The 18,822-nt window shown below is 50.6% G+C and overlaps 1 protein-coding gene across 1 annotated transcript in view; it reads left to right on the top strand.

Moving 5' to 3' along the window:
- The first annotated feature begins 9,551 nt into the window (after nucleotides 1-9,551).
- The window catches only part of TMPRSS2 (transmembrane protease, serine 2), a 54,625-nt gene continuing 45,354 nt past the window's right edge, over nucleotides 9,552-18,822 (top strand). Inside the window, exon 1 of the mRNA XM_023518095.1 lies at nucleotides 9,552-9,630. The gene's annotated coding sequence lies outside the window, so the exon portion shown is untranslated. The remainder of the gene's footprint in view (nucleotides 9,631-18,822) is intronic.

Here is an 18,822-nt window from a genome sequence, read left to right as displayed (position 1 = left end):
CAAGCCATCTGACCCCTCTCTCTGTGGCTCCTATCTTTGCATCTAATGCTGGAACTCGAAGTCCAAAAGGCAAACACTGGGGAGGGAAGACAGTGGTAGGGGAGAGAACAAGGGTGAGCTGGAAGCCATGAGCACCAGCTGCAGCCCACGAGCCAGGACTGCTGCCCCTGGCCTTGGCAAGGTGTGGCGCTGGGGCTGAGGCTGGTCCTGCATGGGGGCTGGAGCCATGGTGGGGGGTGGGGCCAGAGCTGGGGCTGGGGCCTGGGCTGAGGCTGGACCTGTGTGGGGGCCGGAGTCAGGGCGGGGCCCACCATTACCAAGCTAAACACACATCTGGCCCTCTAGTCAGATAAGCTGATGGGAGGTCCAGAGGAGCCGGAGCTCTCACCTGGACATCTTTCTCTGCTTTATTTTCTGTTTCATTGAATCCCTTCCCACCCAACCAATTTTTTTTTTCTTCTTTGGGTTTAGATACTAATAGTATACACTCCACTATTTTTCTTTTGTAATGCTTATAATAAGTGTACTCAACAAAGTCTGAAGTTAATCAGTATTTATTCTCCTCCCGAAGAATACAGTCGTTAAAGGGCTTTAGCTTGGCTCCTGGCGCTGCTGGTGTCCAGTGTCATTACTCGGGACTTTAGCTCTAGTTCTCTGCTGCTGTTGTCACGCCCTTAGAAGACAAATGCTGTGATTGCAGTTGTTTTATGCTGTAAAGGTCCGCCTAGATTTACCCACCTTTTTGTGCTTCATCATTTCCTTTTTCATGTTACACTTTTCTTCTGAGTTAATTTTTCTTCTTCTGGGCCACTTCCTTTCAAGGTGGTGGTTGTTTGTTGTGGTCAACATTGATTTGGTTTGACTATAAATGTCTTTTCCCTCTTTCTTGAAGGATATCGAAGTCTGTGGTGACAGTCACTTTTTCCCAGTGCTTTAAATATTTTAGTATTTCACTGTCCTTTTGCTTTCCTTTAGAGACTATTCAACCTTTCTCTCTTTCTCAGGATGCTTTTTGGGTCTCTTTATTTAAGGGTTCCTGCAATTCCACCGTGACATGTTTAACTATGGGTTCTTCTTTCTTCTGCTTGTGGTTTGTTGGGCTTCTATAGGATTTATGATTCTTGTCAAATTTTGTAAATCCCCAACCATCACTGTTTTGAGTATTGATTATACTTTATTCTTTTTGTTATGATTTTTTAGAAAACTAATTAGACAGTTTAGATCTCTTTAGTCTCCATAGTACTTAGTTCTTTCTCATATTTTTAAAAATAACTTTGTTTTTTGAGGTGAATTTTGGATAATTCCTTCAGGTCTAGAATTTAAATTTTTCCTCATCTGGTTTAAGATTTTTTTTTGCAGTTTTTGCCCGGGGCTTAGTATGAACCCACCACCTCTGGTATATGGGGCCAGTGTCTGATTCCTTTGAGCCACAGGGGCCACCCTTTAGAAGTTCTTTTTAATTTTTTCCTCCAGTTCTACCCGGTAATTTTAAATGATTTTTGCTTCCTACTCATTTTTAGCTTACTTCTTTTATTTGTTTTTTAACATAGTAAACATTCTTTTTTTTTCTGACAGAGTCTCACTCTGTCACCCTTGGTAGAGTGTCATGGAGTCACAGCTCACAGCAACCTCAAACTCTTGGGCTCAAGTGATCTTCTTGTCTCAGCCTCCTGTGTAGCTGGGACTATAGGCACCCACCACAATGCCCAGCTAGTTTTAGAGATGCTCAGCAATGCTTTTTAGAGAGCTTTAGCAATGCTCACTCATTGCTCAGTCTGGTCATAAGCATTCTTATTTTCTCATCTTTTTCTAATAATATCTTGGTCTGATTCTACTGCTGTTGTAGTTCTTGACTTTTTTCCATGATATATTATTTTAAGTGATTTTTTATGCACACCTATTAGAATGGATAAAATTTTATTTTTTTTTTATTGTTTGGGATTTATTGAGAGGACAAAGAATTAGGTTGCTGATTGCATTTGTTAGGTAAATTCCCTATTGTAATTGTGTCCCACCATCGAGAGGTGTGCCATGAGCCCCCCCCATCCCCTTCCCTCTTCCCCTCTTTCTGCTCCTTCATTCTATTTTAATTGTTACTTTGTGCAAATATTTCCCGGGTAGAAGGGCATTCCAGCAGAGGGGCTGTGGGTTGTATCTGCCATGTGTCTTTACTATAGGATCACGCTAGGGTAAATTCGTGGCTTGAGGTTTTTCTGACCACAAAAGAGTAAGACTTTGGGTTCAAAACCTAAACCCTCAGCTCTTTGATTAGATTTTTGTCTTGAGACTGAGTCTCTGTGGCCCTAGGTAGAGTGCCCTGGCATCAGAGCAACCTCAAACTCTCAGCTTCAAGAGATCCTCTTGCCTCAGTTTCCCAAGTAGCTGGAACTACAGGGCCCTGCTGCAATGCCTGGCTATTCTTAAGAGATGGGGTCTTGGCTCAGCACCTGCGGCTCAAGTGGCTAAGATGCCAGCCACATACACCTAAGGTGGCGAGTTTGAATCCAGCCCGGGCCTGCCAAACAACAATCATGCCTGCAACCAAAAAATAGGTGGGCACTGTGGCAGGCACCATTGGTCCCAGCTACTTTAGAGGCAGAGGCAGGAGACTCACTTGAGCCCAGGAGTTGGAGGTTGCTGTGAGCTGTGATGCCACAGCACTCTACCCATGGGGACAGCTTGAGGCTCTGTCTCAAAAAAAAAGAGACAGGGTCTTGGTCTTCTCAGGTTGGTCTCTCGAACTCCTAAGCACAAGCAGTCTACCTGCCTTGAACTCCTGGAGTGCTAAGATTACAGGTGTGAGCCACCACGCCCAGCCTTGGACTGGATTTTGAAACAGTAATGCTTCTATTTCAAGTAAAAGAGAGCATTGGCAGTCCATGATGTGACCTGGAGACAGAGATGCCCAAGTATCTTCACTGGAGACTTTTCGGAAGCCAGACTCTGCGTCACACTTTCAAACATTTTGGGGAAATGGGTATAGTTTGGCTGACTGCTCTTGTTGCTGCTGGAGCAAATGGTGAAAGGAAAAGGTGAGCTCAGGGATTCAAATTCTCAGCTCAAGCCCCACATATGTGACACAAGGGCTCCTACGTGTGCCCTGAAGGACAGCCTCATCTCCAGGAGCTGCAGAACTGAATGTGCTGTGAAGCAAAGCAGAACCCCGTCCTACACTGACCAAGTCCGTCAGAGCTGGGCGCCCCGCTGCACGGGGGCCCTCAGAACCCCGTCTTACACCAGCCAAGTCAGTCCAAGCCAGGCTCTGCACTGCACGGGTGCCTGCTGTTAGTGACTGCGTGACTGGGAGCCTGCAAAGTGGGCTGGGATATTGTGGGCAAGATATTGAGGAAGCAGGGGACAGTAAGCCCCTAGATTCTGACAAGCCATCTTTGCCAATGAAAGGACCCCTCACTCTCGGTGATGGCAGCACCCCCACCCCAGTGGTACCTGCCTCTCCACCCCACTCTGCGGAGATTACCGCTGCGTTGCCTCAGCAAACAGCAGGGGCCTCCCTGAGGCAGTTGCCCTGTAAGACAAGGCTGAGTGTCCTTGAGATGCACCCCATGCCCCACTCCTAGACCACAGCAGGCCCCTAGACGGGAGGTCCGCAGTGGGAGCTGTAGAAAGGCATGCTGCTGACCAACGGCTACTTGAGGTCTCTAATTTTAACAAAGGAAAATCTGGGGAATGCATGTGGCAATGGATACTAGGGGCATGGGATAGCAAGAGAAGGAACATGAAATTGAATCTGGATGGATTTATTACTGTGGGTTCATTAATGTAGCTCAGGGAGTTAGAAAGGTCTGGAACAGCTTAGTCAGCTGGAACATGAATCAGAGGGTACTCCCCAGTGACAGAAATGGGAATGCCGGTTTTCCTTGGTTTGATACAGAGCAGTGGTTCTCAACCTGTGGGTCACAGCCCCTTTGTAACAATGAAAATGCATCGCGGCATTAGGAAGGTTGAGAACCACTTAGATATAGAGGAAGAGATTCAGAGGCTTAGGGAGTGGGATGTTAGCGGAGACTTGTCAATTAAGACCGACTCAGCCCTCTACTCACCCCACTGCAGGTGCAGAGACGCAGGTGCATACGCCTCTCACTGATGCTCTGAGGACTAGACCTGGGAGGGGGCCCAGGCCCTGGAAGAGCTCTGTGATTGCCCTTCTGTGCAAGCCAGACCTCAGAGTGAGAAACTCAGGCACTGAATTGGGAAACCTAAATGCAATGGGGATAGTTGGATCCCAGGTGGCAGGGGCCAAGTGGTGGCACTCAGCCACCAAAGGCAGGGTGGGCATAGTTACCAAAATGAACAGCAGAGACAATGCACTAGATCCCAGTGGAATTTCCAGGGGCCCAGTGGTGTAGGCCTGTGAAGATAGCCCTTATCAGGTGACTGCACCTCATCTAGGTGAGTTGCCCTGACTCATTAACTAAGTGGCCTGTAAAAGCTGCTAGTTTCCGGAGGGACGGGACAGGGGCAGGCTCTGCAGCAAGTCAGGTGCTGGGCCAGCTGCTCCGCTGTAGGCCATATGACCCCGTCCGTAGATGTGACAGTACTGGAGGTGTCAGTGGCAGACAGGGACGCTGTCTGGAGCCTTTGGCAGGGCCCTATAGGTGAATCATCTATAGGATTTGGGAGCAAGGCCCTACTTCTGAGCCACAGTAGAAAATGTAACCTTGACCATGGGCAACCGAGTCCCTATGCGACCTCGCTGCCCACCACGAACTGGGTGTTACCCAACCCATCAAGCTGTGAAGTCAGGTGTCGCAGCAGTACTCCCCCATCTCATGGACCTGGTGTATATGTGGGCAGCCTGAGCAGGTCCCAAAGGCACAAATAAGTTACACGAAGAAGTGGACCAAGTGCCCAAGGTCCCCCCTCCTGCTCTGCTGCCTTCTCTCCCCAGCCCACACCAGAGCCTCACGGCAGTTCCCCAGGAGCAGTGGCAGAGGGAGAGAAGACTCAGGCCTGCATGCAGATGGCTCTGCTCCATATGTGCCACCACCCAAAGGTGGAGAGCTGCAGCACTGCAGCCACTTTCTGGGATGTCCCTGAAGGGCCGTGGTGCAGGGAAGTCCCTTCTCAGTGGGCAGAACTTAGGGCAGTGCACCTGGCTGTGCACTTTGCTTGGAAGGAGAGACGTCCAGACGTGTGATAATATACAAACTCATGGGCTGTGGCCAACAGTTTTGTTGGAGGGTCAACGACTTGGAAGGAACATGATTGGGAAGTTGGTGGAAGGCTGGGCGCAGTGGCTTATGCCTGTAATCCTAGCACTCTGGGAGGTCAAGGCGGGTAGATAGCTCAAGCTCATGAATTTGAGACCAGCCTGAGTGAAAGTGAGATCCCATCTCTACTAAAAATAGGAAAATTGAGGCAACAGGAGCAGGTGAACCCAAGAGTTGGAGGCTGCTGTGAGCTATGATGACACAGTACTCTGTCTCAAAAAAAAAGAAAGTTGGTGAAAAATCTGTGGGAAGAGACATGCGGATAGACCTCTCTAAGTTGATAAAGAACATGGTATATGTATGTCCCATGTGAATGCCCTCCAACGGGTGACCTCAGCAGAGGAAGATTTTACTAACCTGGTGGCTTAGATGGCCCATTCTTTAGACAAATGCCAGCCTATTTCCCCAGCCACCCTGTTACTGCCCACTGGACTCATGAACAAGTGGCCCTGGTGGCAGGGATGCAAGTTACGTATGGGCTCAGCGACATGGCCTTCCACTCACAAAGGCCACCCTGGCTGTGGCCATGGCTGAGTGCCCAGTCTGCCAGCAGCAGAGATCAGCCAGGAGCCTCTGATGTGGCACCATTTCCTGGAGTGATCAACCAACTGCTTGGTGGCATGTTGATTACATCGGACAGCTTCCATCAGGGAAGGGGCAGTGTTTTGTCCTTACTGGAACAGGTGCCATGAATACAGATCTGCTTTCCCTGGACAGGATGCTCCTGCTGGAACCACCACCCATGGGCACACAGAACACCTCACCCAGCTTCACGGAACTCCACATCGCACTGCTTCTGACAAGAACTCACTGCCCAGCCACGGACAGGCCGCAGCGGGCCCTCGCTCATGGGACTCAGTGGCCTTACCATGGGATGGTAAGGATAGTGCTCTCCACCATCCCACGGCTGCTGGCTTGATGGAACACTGGAACGCACCTTTACAGTGCCAGCTAGCCATACCTTGCTGGGTGGGCCAACTTCTCCAAAAGCTGTGTAATATTATTCTGAATCTGCATCCAACATGTAGTGCTGTTTCTCTCATAACCGGGATTTATGGGTCCAGGAGTCAAGGGGTGGAAATGGGAGTGGCACCACTCACTGTCACCCCTTGTGACCCACTAGCAAAACGTTCACTTCCTGTTACTACTCCTTTATGCTTTGCTGGTCTAGAGAGTTCTAGAGGGGAAAATGCTTCCACCACTGGACAAAACAATCCCACTGAACTGTAATGTAAGACCAGTCCCGGACCACTCGGGGCTCCACATGCCACTGAATCAAGAGAGTTAGGGTGTTGACTGGCCCAGAGCGTCCAGGGGAAATCAGACAACTGCTCTCCTGCAGAGGTGAGGAAGGGCGTGGCTTCCAAATGGGGCATCTCTTGTTTTGCTATGCTGTGGTTAAGGTCAACGGAGCACTTCAATACCACAGTCCAAGCTGGACCACTAATGGTCCAGAGCCCTGAAGTATGAAAGTTACCTTGGTATTCCATCAGGTAAATGGCTGTGATGTGCTGGGAGGCTTATTGATGGCAAAAGGAATGTGGAAGGGTTGGTGGGAGAGGCACTTGTAACCATGTGAACAGTTACAGAAGTAGAGACTGCCATTGTCATGATTGTCATGAGTATTTTCTCCTTATTTTGTTCTGAATATGTGTATGTGTGCACATATATCTTCATTTTATTTCCTCTCTTATTCTCTAACCATATGACATTAGAGGTATTGACTTTATATCTTTGTACTCATTGTACTCAGTCTTATTAATTTTACATCATTGTATTTAAGTTATGGGATGTCAAGGAGAAGCCATAACGTCACTCCAGGACTTCACCTCCTCTCCTGGGGAAGCATTAGTGTGTTTCAGTTGTATGAAGGATAGTTGTAAGACATTAGGCAGAACGATAGCCTTGCTATTGTCATTATTTGGAGATTAAATATGGTTTAAGGAGATGTGTGTGGGTGCAGAGTTGACAAGGGGTAGCATCGTGATGGTTAATTTTATGTATCAAGTTGACTGGGCCATGGGATGCCCAGATAGCTGGTTAACCATGGCTTCTGGATGTATCTGTGAGGGTGTTTCTGGAAGAGACTAGCATCTGAATAGCTGAGCCAAGTAGAACAGAGGGCCCTCCCAGGCATGGGCAATCTACTGAGGGCCCAAAAAGAGGAACAAGGTTTGCACGAGCTGGACTTTAGTTTTCTCCTGTTCTGAACCCTTCTGGTTCACAGGCCTTCAGGTCTAGCTTGGAATCTCCTCCCTCAGTTCTCTGGGTCTCTGGATTTCAGGCCTTTGAATGGCACCGCCAGTTTACCCGACTCTCCTGCTGGGCTATTTCAGATTGTGGGGCTTCTCAACTTCCCACAGTTGTGTGAGCCAATTCCTTGCAAAAAAAAAAAAAAAGAAAAAAAATCTCTCCACATAGGTACACATGTCCCCATTGGTTCTGTTTATTTGGAGAACCCTGACTACCGATGTAAAAGGGAAATGAATGTTAGGTGAGTAACCAGCAGAGGGCTGTAATATCAGGGGTCACCTCTGTATTACACACCATCAAACACAATGCCACCAGAACACAACTAGATCTGACCTATGTGCTGGGGATCGTCCTCTAGGGTCTTCTCCTGGGGACAGCCTGGAATGCAGGGCAGGCTTGGAGATGGTAGGGTTGGGTGTTTTCAGGACAATACCTGCTGTGGATGCTAAGGGCAGACCAGAAAAGGAGCAGGGGAGAGGGTAGGAGGGGAGGGCCTGCTAGGAAAGTCCAGCTCCTCAGGGAGAGCTTCCCAGGCAGGGCACGGGGAGCTCAGGCAGAGGGTTGCACGGAGCCCAGGCAGAGGGTTTGGACTGCATTCTGCTTTCTTAGGCTCCCACCTTATTTGAAAGCAAATCGCGTTACTTTGGGTATTATGTATGGGAGGAAAAACATGTTTTCTTCCACCTTTATAGATTCTTTGGCGGGTCTGTGCATTAAACCGACATCACACAGATTATTAGCAGGGATAAACCATTTTACTGTGCACACTTATAGAGCTCATGAAAGGATAAAATTTGAAAGGGCCACAAGATTGAGCTGAGAGCAAGCAGTGCCTATTGCTCAGTGGTTAGGGAGTTTGCCCACATATACAGGGCTGGTGGGTTCGCACCTGGCCAGGGCCTGCTAAACAACAATGACAACTGCAACAAAAAAAATAGCGGGGCGTTTTGGCAGGTGCCTGTAGTCCCAGCTACTTGGGAGGCTGAGGCAAGAGAATCGCTTAAGCCCAAGAGTTTGAGGTTGCTGAGAGTTGTGACACCATGGCACTCTACCAAGGAGACATAGTGAGATTGTGTTTCTCCCCAAAAAAGATTTGAGCTGAGAAGAAACCAGTTGGGGGTCCTGTGGGGAGTGTGGAGGCAAACTTGGGTGGGGGAGGGGAGGAAACGCCCCTGGGTACAGATCGCTTTGTTATGCAGAGGGAGGTTCCCACTGGGTGATTGACGTTTCCTGGGGCACCTTTACTCAGGATCCTTTCACCTAGGGATGTAAAGTTTCTTTACAGAGGGGAGCTTTTCAGACTCTGCAGTGCCTCAAAAGGACCAGTTTCTGATAATAAATATGCCAAAGAAGTCACTTTGGGGTGGCTACACTAGCTTTCTACAGCCAAATTTGGAGGTGATGTACCCAGAGGCCTCACAGTTGCAAATATTGGAGACTCTGAAGTCCCAGGGAAAAGCCTTATCTCCTGAGCTGAGGTGTGTTCTACGTGTCCTCATCCCTACCCCAAGAGGCCTCGGGCCACTCCTGGGAGCCCCTTCTTCAAGGACGTTTCCAGGGCTGAGAAAGGCTGGCTGAGGGCCACTGAGGAAGGGTCCTTGTCACCGGCTTGTACTGGGGCCAGTAGTCCTCTGAGGCTGACTCCTAGGTCCTCACACAGAGGTCACATTGCTGCTACCCCCCACTTCCCCGCAGGCCACCTATGTGCGCTCATGAAGCAGTAGCTCCAGGGGTTCAGCGGGCCTGGATTAGCGCCCCTCTTCATCCAAGCTCAGTGCTGTGTTGGAGACCCCAGAGGTCCAGCGGACGTGGGGAGGGAGACGTGTTCCTCTGCAACCCTAAACTGCCCGCTAGAGCCAGACAGGGAAGTGCCCAGGCGTCTCCTCTGGGTCCCGCCGCGTCCGGGGGCTTCCCCTCGGGAAACTCCTCCCAGCGCTGCCACAGCCTTCCCTGGATCCGCCCGCCCGGGACAGCCGCTCCGGCCCGTCCCCTCTCCGAGCCCCAGGTGACCCAGGACCCGCGCGTGGAGGTGTCGCCCTGGGCACTTGGACGCCACCTCCTGAAATAAAAGCGAGAGTCAGGAAGGTTGGGGACTCCGGTGCCTGCAGAGGAGACGCGAGAGCAGTAGGAGGCCCGGGAGCCACAGGTGAGCGGCGCGCGCGACCTGCTCGCCGGGCCCGGGTCCTGGCGCGCTTACAGGGTTGGGAGGAGACTGGAGGGCCCAGGAACTACCCCAGCCCGGGTCGGGGTGGCTGGAGGAGAAGCCGGTTCAAGGAGCGCTACGCTGCAGGTGCGTCCTCCTGGGCTGAGCGCTGTGGGCCGAGCCGCAAAGCGCCCTCCAAGGGCCTGAAGGGGGCTGCACCGTGAGGACCCTTGGCGCGCGGTGTGGAACCCTGTCCCGGACGGTGTTGGTGTCACAAGACTGGGGCAGGTGGCCCTGCAAGTCCCTGGCCAATGGGTCGGCGAAGAGGGTGCCTCGGGGTCTCCTGGGGTGGGGTCCTTCGTCCGTAGGGGGCTCCTGAGCTGTCTGGTCTCACGATCCCCACCTTGTTGCCCGGGTGCGCCTTTTCTTTGGGGGGACGAGGAAGGAGGAGGACTGTGGCTCTGTTTCTTTGTTTCGGGAAAATCTCTGCAGCCCTGGAGTGTTACCTGAACTCCTTCTGCTTCGTGCTTCCCTACCGAGGTGGGGAGAAACTGGAAACTCGCTGAGATGCCGGGAACGATACGGCCGGCGCGGCAAGGAGCGCGGGGCCAGGCTCCGGGAGGGTTCCGGGGCGAGAAGCGAGTCGCTCGTCTGTCCCGGGGAGGGGCTGAGGGCGACCCAGGTCCCATTGCGGCAGCCCGCTGGAAGCGACCAGGGCCGCCTGGGCACGGGGCACCCACAGGAGCCCATCCGGAGGAGGCGGCCTGGCCGCTGGGCATGTGCTCCCTACTGGAGAAAGGGCAGGCACCTGAGTTCGGCGGTCCACCGCCTCCAGTCCAGGACTCGGGACGGTGGCACCCGGTGTGCCCAGGTGCACCAGTCTGGCAGGCAGGGCCCAGGTGAAGTGCCCTACCGCAGTGGGGTACAGACTCCAGAAGCCCCGGGGGCGGGTGGCTGTCTGCACTGGCACTGGCACTGACACTGGCTCGGGCTGGGAGCCCAAGCTCCCCTAGCAGTATAGAGTCCCTGGGCACAGCATGGTGGCCGAGGAGTCCCGTTCATTTAGGCGGCAGGCTGGATCTTGAAGAATCCTGGTTGCTTGTTTGGAAAGGGAAGGATAGCAGGTTGGTGCAGGTGCACTTGGTGAACAGGGGTCATCTGCTGGGCCTCCTTGCCCACAGGCTAAGATTGCAGGGGGAGATGCCAGTGCTCAGGGAGCTCCCAGCCAATAGGAACCGCCTGAGTAATGGAAAATTAGGAAGGCTGCGAAGCCGAGTTACAAGGTGTTTGGAAAACTTACAGGGAGGCAGGGTTGATGACCTAGCCTGGGGGTCTGGGAAGGTTGTCCAGGAAGTGAGGGTAGAGCCAACCTGCCTTGAGAAGGGATGGGGACTGGGAGTGTGTTGTCATATTTTACTAGGGGAAGAGACCTAGGGACACAGGGAGCCCAGTGAAGGGAAGGGAGGCCTGGTGGGACAGTGAGGGGACCTTCCTGAGGAAGCCTGGCGGGTGCTCAGGACTCTACCACCTTGTTTACTGAGTGGCCTCTGAAGAGGTGAGACCTCTGTGGACAGCGGGGACTGACTGGGGACACCACTGAGTGGGTAAACACCATGTGAGGTTGGGGTGGGGGCGTCCTTATGGGCTGGGACTTCCAGCTCTGCTCATTTTAATGATCAACTGGTGAGCAGGCTGGGCCTTTGTTCTCAGCCTGAACATTTGTTTGCTCTCCCGCAACTTTCCTCTTACTTCCACCCCCAAGGTAACCCTTCTAGCGAGAAGGTCAGCTGTTGTGGGAGCCACATGCAGAGCCTTCCCGGGCTTGGGGCTGCTCTGCGGAGCCCAAGTCACTTTCATTGTAAGAGCAAATTCGGCCTCACTGGTGTCATAATAATGACCTCAGGCACTGCTGTGACTCTTTCTTCCACCTGAGTGGTGTTGAACACTCTATAACATTTTAAACTCAGTTATAAGGACACTGTGGCAGAGAGGCTGGGTAACTTTCCCAGCGAGGGGCAGAACTAGGGATGACCACGGGCTCCACAGGTCAGTGCAAAGGTGGAGACACAGGAGGCTGAGATGGCGACCATCAGCGTGGAGTGCCAGTTCCCTTCCCTCCCTCAGTTCCTCCTTGGGGTTAGAATGTTCCAGGACCATGGAAAAATGAGAGGAGGAAGGTGTGACTAGGCCCAGGGGACCCTGATTCCAAAGGGCTTGCTCCCCGACATGGCTCTGCTTCTCCTCCACCCAGCAGAGCCCAGCTCCTGCCACACCTAGGCTCTGTGCTGCCTCCTCCAGAGGCACAGCAGGGCCGGGAGGGCCTGGGACTTCCCAGGGGGCACTGGAGGGCTGGCCTCATTGGGTGATGGGGAACTGAGTGTCAGGATGCTGGTGTGGATGTCCTAGAGATGGTAGAGCCAGTGACCATCCCCGACCATCATGTTAATGCCCCACCCCTGCACTGGGCCTGATCTCCAAGTGTGAACCAGGAGCACTGAGGCAGGAAGGAATAAAGACTGGTCAGCTGAGTGGCTGGTCAGTGTCATTACTGAAGAATTGGAAACTGGCCCTGCTGAGGGGAGGTGGAGGGCTCTGGAGGCTGGGAGCAGCCCCTAGAGGGTGGGGTGGGGCCACGGCTCTGTAGGCCCTGGTGCCTTTCCCCTCTCTGATCTCTACTCCCTTGATGCTCCCTCATCCCATGGTCACTGAGCCTTCTCCTGCTCTTCTTGTCCCCTCCTTACACTCCTGGGCATTTGTCATGGACCCCAACACTGGGCCTACCCCAGGACACATTGGGTGGTCTCAGGAGTGGAGTGTAGGAGCATGAGCTGAGGACTTCATTGGGCTAGCCTCTGGCTGAAAGGCTGATTGGGGAGCCCTGGCTTGCAGTCCCCAGGAGTGGTGGGCCTGGGTCCGAGGGGGGGAAGGCTTAGGACACCCCTGTGCCACTGACTGTCCTGGCCCCAGTGGGAGACTTCTGGGGAGGAGCAGAAGGTTGTCTCTGGTAGGTTAGTGGTTCAGCTGGTCACACAGGCAGCTCTGCAGATGACCCAGGGCAAAGCCCGGGCTCCCTTAGGAGGCAGAGACTTACCTGAGGCTTTTTTCCCCTTGGTCACCTGGTTATGGTCAGGAGAGAGGGTGACTTGCTCGCATGGGTGTGGGCAGTTACCTGCCTTATACACAGAGTGGAGTTTGGGAGGCAGGTGACTCCAAGAGGTGCTTTTTGCTCTTCTAGGAGGTGAGTCAAGGAGGGGGAGGTGACAGCTGGGCATTTGGTGTGGAGAGTTAAGCCACCAGGAGTCAGTGTCGGGTGGTCAGGAGGGGTGGCTAAAGTCTGGAAATTTGGGCAAGTGGGTGGAAGAATGGGGACGCTCATGTAGGACTGTGAAGAGAGGCCTTGGCAGCTGAGTTGACACTCGTTAGAAAGGCATTTTCAAGTGAGAGTAAAACTGTGAGATGAGACCAAGCCTGGGTCTTACTGTTGCTCATCTGTGTGTGATGTGAGACCTAGTGTCAAATCCCCATTAAGGCCATTGCTTTCCAAGGGGCCATCCTGGCAGGACACTGGGCCTGACTTCATTGCAGTGTCATCTTGGGGTCACAGGAAACCGAGTTTTCTAGGATTGAAGGGTTTGGAACTCATTTTGTGAAATTCTGAGGATTATGAGTTTGGTGACATTTTCATGTTCACTGGGAACATGTTTATAAGGAATTGGGATTGACTTTCAAAGACCGTCAAGTCTGGCCTCCGAGCTAAGGTCCTTGAATGCGTTGAGAAATGATCTTCCACTCCCAGAACAAATGTTTTTAGGGTTGAGGAATTCAGTGCCTTCCAAGGTAGCCCCTGTTTACACTTGAACTTTCTAGTTTCACAAACGTGGCTTCCCTGTATGGAGTTGATGCTTGCCTTCCTGAGGATTCTGATTTTTGATTCTGGCATCCTCCTTTTGATTTACATAGAATAAAGAGAATCCTTGTCTAGGTAGCAGGCCTTTAGCTGCTGGGAGACAGCCTCATCTGCTGTCACTATGTTGAGTGGTTGGCACAGGTAAGGCACCATGCCGGAAAACTTATTTCTCACGTAATCCCTGTATCTGCCGTGTGGTTCTTGTTATCCCCATTTTACAGATTGACTTGGGCAAATTCTTTAAACCTCAGCCAGTGGCCTGTACATAGTATTAAGTAATCCGTCCCCTGGAGTGGTGGCCCGGGGACCTATGCTGCCTGCCTGTCTGTCATTTTAGAGGAGGCACCCAGCTTTGTGCACCTGGACCCCTATGAGGTCACTGACTTGGCCAGGTATGGGTTTCCCATCTCTCTCTGTTAAATTTCATCTTACTCATTTGGTCTTTGTAACTCAGAAAATATTTGAACACTTTCTTTGTATGACACAAAGCTACAGACTTAAAAAAGAAAATAAAGAGGACCAGACCTGATTCCTGCCCTAAAAAGTTTGTAATCTCTCTGGTACAATGAGTCATTCATAGAAAAAGAAACTTGGAGGATGCAGGCAGTACCTCTCCTGAGGTCATCTCTCTCTCTCTCTCCCTCTCTCTCTCTCCCTCTCTCTCTCCCTTTCTTTCTCTCTCTCTCTCCCCTGTGTCAGTCATCATGTTTGCTATTTGCCTGAGTATCTTATACGTGTTTACATTGAACTTTCAGCCAACAGTGCCTTATAGCCCCGAGAGGATACAATATCATTTTGTGCAATGTGATTTTAGTGCAGTGGCTTTGGCACAAGGGGTTCTTTTCGATTGTTTGGTCATTGAAAGAGAAGTGTCTGTGGGTGTTGGTGGCGTGACTTTGGAGTTTGAAGAAGGGACACAGAACCTGAGCAAGGTGGGGGCTTTCCAAACCTGAACAGCGCCTGGCACACAGTGGGACACCTCATGAAGAAGCAAGTGCCTGCATGGGGCTGTGTGGTGATGTTGGTGGAGCCTTAATTACAGGGAACACCCCTGACTAAAGTCTGTGTCTGCAGGCCTGACTTTATTCCCATTGATTTGGTTGTTTTCAAAATAAGCCTCCAGCAAATGTGTTCTGAGGCCTCCAGAGGAGAGAAACGAGAAGAAACTATTCTTGTCTTTGAAATGACTTCATCACTTCCCACATCCTTTCATCACGGGGTGCAGCTAGGGTTCCACGGCCTTGTCCTGGGTGTGACAGCTGGACAGGTGGCTCAGGCTGACCTGTCTCTGAAAGCACAGACTTGAGTCCGTGATGCTGCCATATGGGAGGAGGAGTCCAGAGCTTCATCCTCTTTTCCTCTTTTGCCACTTAAAGGAAAATTTCCCAAACTGCTTCATTATGGACGGATTTCTAGGATGGAGAACAATCATCTCTGTCCTTTAAATCAGCGGCCCCCAACCTTTTTGGCACTGAGGACTTATTTCACAGAAGACACTTTTTCTCTTTTGGAGATGGGCGGAGATGGACAGCTTTACATACAGAATACAGACGCAGCTGTCCTCCCTCACTTCCTGCTGTGCGGCTGGGTTCCTAATGGAACCTACCACCCTGGGGTGGGGACGGCAGCTTTAAACTACAGGAAAAGGCATTTGCTAAACAGTGTTGCCTCTGTCATCCAGGTTCTACCTTTGTCCTTTCAGAAACCAGTTATTGAGATTTATGGTCTTGTGTGGGTGTAGAAATACCTGTTTTGAAAATTAGGCAATGTGGGACTGAATGTGATTTCCTGGCCCGTTGAGGACAGTGACCCTTCCCCTTTCGGATCCAATGCCAGAGGGAACATTTCCCTCTTATTTTATTTTCAGCTAGAGAAAATTACAGGCAGCACAACTCTTGTCTTCTGTTCCAAAGCCCCTGGTAGCTGATCTGGGCACACTTAATATTTTTGGCTCTAATGTTTTGTGAATTGTAGGATTGTTGGATGAGATAGGATTGTCCGGTGATTGCCTCTGGGTCCTGTGGCTTTTATTGGACAATTCATGGTGGCTCTTGGCGTTCGTCCCTTTCCTGGCTTCCTCCTCTCACTGTCAGGGATCTTGAATGAATAGCAAGCGTGGATTTTGAGCACTGATTCGTCATTCCTTTCAGAGGGCTCTTGAGCTGGGAAAGCCGCCAGTGGGATCGGATTTTCATTTCCTGAAACTTCAACCAAACCTATAACTGGTGAGATAGCAGGGCTGAGAAACCAGAGGAGTGAGACTGCGTCTGGTTAGGCAGAACTCTTTTGAAAGTAATCCTAGGAAGGTGCCAACTTCTTCCTGCTTATGAGACAAGAGAGCCCGATTTATTTATTGTGCTGATGTCAAGGCTTAGAATCCTCTCCACAAAGAAGACATCAGAAAGGGATATTAGTCCGTGACAATCGCGCCTTAAAGGCTTACGTGTTATAAATGTATTTTAGGTGGTGATCTTTCCCACCTGTACATTAGTCAGTTTTCTTTCCTCATACCCAGAAGGGTGTGGACTTTATATCTTAACATACTTCCCAAAGCTATCAACATGACCTGATTCTTATATTTTATCTGTACATGAAGAATAAATAAATGATCTGGTGAATTTTTATTGTGATCTGTTTAGTGAGCTTGCTAAGATTACAAAGCCATACTCATTTTGATTTACTCAGGTGGTTGAGTGATTTTGGTTTAGTGATTCAGATACTAATTTTGTTTATGAGATGTAGAGGCGGCAGTCTGCTGGCCCTTGTGACACCACAATGGCTCCATGGAACTTTGATAGCAACTGAGCTTGGCGTGGTAGCCCAGGAGTACTTACCAAATGCAAACTGCAAGCGCCACAGAGTAGCCCTCTTGTTCAGCAGGTGGTTAAATATTTATCAGCTTTATCATTACTTTTATTTGATGAAAATTTGTGTAGCATTTATTGTATGGTAGGCGTTAAGCACTTGATTAGTATCAAGTCATTTAATGCCTGCAACCTATCGTAAGGGCTACTGTTATCTACATTTGCAGATGAGGAAACTGAGGCACAGAACATTAACTTACTGCAGGACACAGCTAGAGGGTTACTGATCCTGGTCTTGGACTCAAGAGTCTAACCCAGAGGACTGTGCTGTGCTGCCTGCTACCGTTTGAGTGCTTACTATGTGCCTCTGCTGTTTGAGTGCTTACTGTGTGCCTACTACTATTTGAGTGCCTATATTGCACCAGCTGCTGCTTGAGTATCTACTGTGTACCTGCTGCCGTTTGAGTTCCTACTGTGTGCTAGCTACTGTAAATGCCTACTGTGTACCTGTTGCCATTTGAGTGCCTACTGGGTGCCAGCTGCTGTTTGAGTGTCTACTGTGTACCTGCTACTGTTTGAGTGCCTACTATGTGCTAGCTACTGTAAATGCCTACTGTGTTCCTGCTGCCATTTGAGTGCCCACTGTGTGCCACCTGCTGTTTGAGTGTCTACTGTATGCCAGCTGCTGTTTGCGTGTCTACTGTATGCCAACAGCTGTTTGAGTGCCTACTGTGTTACAGCTGCTGCTTGAGAGTCTACTGTATACCCACTGCTATTTGAGTGCCTAATGTGTACCAGCAAGTGTAAATGCCTACTGTGTTCCTGCTGCCATTTGAGTGACTACTGTGTGCCAGATGCTGTTTGAGTGCCTACTGTGTGCCAGCTACTGTAAATGCCTACTGTGTACCTGCTGCCATTTGAGTGCCTACTGTGTGCCAGCTACTGTAAACGCCTACTGTGTACCTGCTACTGTTTGAGTGCCTACTATGTGCTAGCTACTGTAAATGCCTACTGTGTTCCTGCTGCCATTTGAGTGCCTACTGTGTACTTGCTGCCATTTGAGTGCCTACTGTGTGCCAGCTGCTGTAAACACCTACTGTGTACCTGCTGCCGTTTGAGTGCCTACTGTGTGCCAGCTGCTGTACATGCTTACTGTGTGCCAGCTCTCCTAGATGAAGAATATTAGACCTTGATCAGGCCTGCTGCAAAGCCCAGAGCCTTCTCCAGGCTCAGGTGCCCTCATTGGGAACATGGTCTTGTGGATGGGTGGTCTTGAAAATAATTTCCTAAAATATTCTTTGGTCATTTCAAGCCTATGGGAGAGAGGTAGAGGAGAGCTCTTCATACTCATGACAAAGTATTAAAGATAAGTCCTCTGATGGTACTTGTTAAAGAGGGTGTGGCAGACTCTTCAGCAGGACCGCTGTGGTAGGTGCAGGCACTGATGTGGTGGGCTGTGCAGTGGGAGAGAGAGATTGGGCTCAATGCCGAGTGCAGCACAGGCAAGTGGGAATTAATTCATAGCAAGGAGCAGGATGGAGGTGGTGGGTGAAAGAGTCATTAAAAGAAAACTTCAAGGGTAAGGGGCACTCTGGCCATACTGACCTAACAGGATTCTCGCTGAAGGCGGGTGAGGTGGTCAGGTGTCACTTGGGGGATGGTGGAGGGTGTGTAGCCCACTCAGATTTGAGAGTGATCAGATACTGAGGGTGGGGTCTTGCTAAACTGACCTAGCAGGGTTCTTTGCCACAACTGCATTTTACCAGGAAGTGCACAGACAGCTTTGGAGGTTTAGGAGCCTAAGAAAGTCGGACAAGTGAAGAATCTTGTCAGTGGGGAATGACATTGGAGGGAGAGCTTTGCTGTAAAGCATGTCACGGTGATGGTGTCTCTAGTATCATTGTCAACTCTTCACAAATGGCTATAAACAAAATGGTCCACGGTTTACCTTTCACTACTGCTTATCTTAGCTCTGAATTATGTCGTATGGATTTAGGGCAGTGAATGGAGTGGGTGTGGATGTGTTTTATGGAATTGCGTTTATACATGTATTTATTAAAAATCAAGAGATCCCGGTGGCTTCCTTAGAAGAGTCAGATGTAGGCTGTTGCTGGTGCTGAGCTCTCTGGCACCTGCCAGGTACTGGACAGTCCACGGGAGGGAGCACCTGTTGGCCCCTGCTGTGCTCCTTGGGGCTTGGCCTTACGAGACACTCCTTTTCTTAACAAAATAGTGGCGACTACCCTGTTGTTTTTTTCAGATGAGGAGCCTGAGAGTTCAGCAAGGTTTAGTTACTTCCCCAATGAACCCTCCAGGAGGTGGTGTTGCCAGGAGTTGGCTCCTGGTCTTTATCGCCTGGCCTGTCCTTAACCCTTCTGACCTTGATGGGTTTAGAATCTGCATGTGGCTTGGTGCCTGTGGCTCAAGTGGCTAAGGTGCCAGCCATATACACTTAAGGTGGTAGGTTTGAATCTAGCCCAGGCC

The sequence above is a fragment of the Otolemur garnettii genome, unplaced genomic scaffold (assembly GCF_000181295.1).
Source record: "Otolemur garnettii isolate 467f Iridium unplaced genomic scaffold, OtoGar3 scaffold00128, whole genome shotgun sequence".
NCBI lineage: Eukaryota > Metazoa > Chordata > Mammalia > Primates > Galagidae > Otolemur > Otolemur garnettii.
This window is presented reverse-complemented; position numbering and strand designations above follow the sequence as displayed.